Source organism: Calidris pugnax, unplaced genomic scaffold (genome assembly GCF_001431845.1).
Source record: "Calidris pugnax isolate Ruff unplaced genomic scaffold, ASM143184v1 scaffold179, whole genome shotgun sequence".
Lineage (NCBI taxonomy): Eukaryota > Metazoa > Chordata > Aves > Charadriiformes > Scolopacidae > Calidris > Calidris pugnax.
Window position 1 is genome coordinate 188,715 of NW_015090948.1, and position 2,735 is coordinate 191,449.

At 52.7% G+C, this 2,735-nt stretch overlaps 1 long non-coding RNA gene across 1 annotated transcript in view; it reads right to left on the minus strand.

The window, feature by feature from the left end:
- The window catches only part of LOC106893763, a 6,090-nt gene continuing 3,355 nt past the window's right edge, over positions 1-2,735 (minus strand). The window contains exons 2-3 of the long non-coding RNA XR_001413162.1: positions 1,354-1,458; positions 1-85 (exon numbers count right to left, since the gene is read on the minus strand). This is a non-coding gene — a long non-coding RNA (uncharacterized LOC106893763). The remainder of the gene's footprint in view (positions 86-1,353; positions 1,459-2,735) is intronic.

The following is a 2,735-nucleotide window of genomic DNA, read 5'->3' on the forward strand; positions in this document are numbered from 1 at the left end:
TCTTACCTCGTGAAGAAAATGATTTCCTTTTAAGACCCCAGTAAGGCTTTGGCTCTTGGGAGGCTTTTCCTTGTTTATTTCTTCTCTGATAGAAAAGGAAGAAAAATTATTATCACAACAAAGAACAAAGGGATTGGAGAACACTTGATATTTCTACACGGCTCTTTTTAAACCTAGAACTTTAAATTAATTCTCTTGGCTTAAGAGCAGCAGAGCTAAAAATCTCCTTGCAGGGAAGGGAGTTAGCTGCAAAGCAAGGATGTGGGCTGTGTGTGTTCCAGCTGTGCCTCGAGGTCTCAGCTGGGCTCAGGGCTGTCCCTGCCTGCTCCCTGGCATCTGCAGGCCAGGAAAAATCAATGCTGGTGTGAAAAGAGAGCACAGATGAAAGAAAAACCCAGCGGAGGGAGAAGGGAAATCTCTGCAGCAGTGACTATTTTGGGGAGCAGGTACCTGCGCCCGTGCAAGGTCAGCGTCACGGCCAATTGCTGGATCCTTGTACCACCAGCCAGGACTTCCTCTGGTTATTCTCCTGCTCAAGCACACAAAAGGTTGGAGAAGAAATAAAGGCAGATAGGGGCAAGCTGAAGGTCAGAGGAAGAAGTCGGTGCTGGGGTCTTCCAGAAACAGTAAGAACCAACCCCTCTCCCATAACTTCACCTTCTAATTGAGGCAGAGGGGAAGACTGATTGAGGGGCTGATGAATGAGATTAAATTAAGAGGTCAGATGAGATTTCTGGGGAGGAGCATGCCGAGATCTTCCATTCTCCACACGGGGACCGGAGGCCCCTCTGCCCTTCCTGGCTCATTTTACATCTGTATTTGCTGAGGACAGCGGGACCAACAGCTTATCATTGTCTCCAACTCATTTGTAACTGCAGAGCCACTGATCTCTTGTTACTTGATGGCCTCAAACTGACCCCAAATGTCTCAACTCACCTTGGTGGCACCGCAACCCAACGCTGCAGCGCTCTTGGACGAGAGGGTCCCAAAAGTGGGTGATGTGAAAGCACCAGAGGGTGATTTGGGTGTTTTGGGGGCACAGCTGGTTCCTGACGGGATCCCTTCCAACCATCCTCCTCTGGGGGATACAGAATTGGGGAGGGGAAGGGTGTCCCCGGGGGAAGCCACCACTGATGCTGCCTGGGTTCATGTGTGATGGTTGTGGTGTCCATGCAGCTTAGTTAACTCCTCCTAAACGTGCTCTGGCTCAGTCCCCCCTGCTCCCAGCTGCTTCTGCACCCTGTCAGGGGTCCATGAGCTTCCACACTCGATCCTCCCCGTGTGAAGTGCTGTCAGGGAATCCTCCCTAGGGCTGGATTTGGATGTTACGGAGTCCCCGAGCTGAGTACATACCTTTAGGGCATTTTCCATCACTGTTACAAAATGGTTGTGCCTTGTCTAGCACAGAGCTTCACTTTCCAGGGCACCATAAATTCACTGATGATGAATTAACAAGCCCTGGAATTAAAAAGAGAGAGAGAAATGTGAGTGCAAATTGATTTCATTTCACCTTCCCTTGTGTGCGTGTGCTGGGCATGAGGATCCAGTCGATTATATTATTGTATCTGCTGGGATAAACAAAAAAATGCAGTGGTGTCAGGAGGCTGCTGTACTAAAATGAAATTACTCTTTGGGCTGCCTGTGGCCAACCCCACTTAGAGCAATTGCTTTGGGGACTGGCTGATGCTCGATGGCCTGCTCTGAAATGCAATCAAACCTGCGGCGATTAAATGAGACCCAAGACCATCTGAATTCAGTGTTTAAGCTATTTTTTCCCCTCTTTTCCTTTCCTTGTCTGAGCTAGGCTCCTATCCGTTGTAAGAAAGAGAGAAATAAAGGGGAAGGGAGCGATCTTTTAGGCTCTTTTCTCCTTCCAAAAACCAGCAGAGAGCTGGAAGGAAGAGGGGTGCAGGGGGATGCAGGAGAGTACAGGAGGGTGTAGAAGGATGCAGGAGGGTTTGGGGGTGCAGGAGGGGGGCATGAGGGGGTGCATTAGGATGCAGAAGGGTGCAGAAGAGGTACAGGAAGATGTAGGGGGTGCAGGAGGATGCAGGAGGGTGGGGAGGTGCAGGAAGGGTGCATGAGGGGGTGCATTAGGATGCAGGAGGGTGCAGGGAGGTACAGGAAGATGTAAGGGGTGCAGAAGGATGCCAGAGGGTGGTGGGGTGTCTGAGGGGGGCATTAGGGGGTGCATTAGGATGCAGGAGGGTGCAGAAGAGGTACAGGAGGACGTAGAGGGGTGCAGGAGGATGCAGGAGGGTGGGTGGGGTGCAGGAGGGATGCATTAGAGGGTGATTAGGATGTGGGAGGGCACAGGAAGGTGCAGAAGGATGCAGGAGGGAGTAGAAGGATGCAGGAGGGGGGGCATTAGGTGGTGCATTAAGATGCAGGAGGGCACAGGAGGGTGCAGGGAGGTACAGGAAGATGTAGGGGGGTGCAGGGGATGAAGGAGGGTACAGGAGGGTGTAGAAGGATGCAGGAGGGTGGTGGGGTGTTGGAGGGGAGCATTAGGGGGTGCATTAGGATGCAGGAGGGTGCAGGGAGGTACAGGAAGATGTAGGGGGGTGCAGGGGATGCAGGAGGGTACAGGAGGGTGTAGAAGGATGCAGGAGGGGGGGCATTAGGTGGTGCATTAAGATGCAGGAGGGCACAGGAGGGTGCAGGGAGGTACAGGAAGATGGAGGGGGGTGCAGGGGGTGCAGGGGGGGACAGGAGGGGGTAGAAGGGTGCAGGGG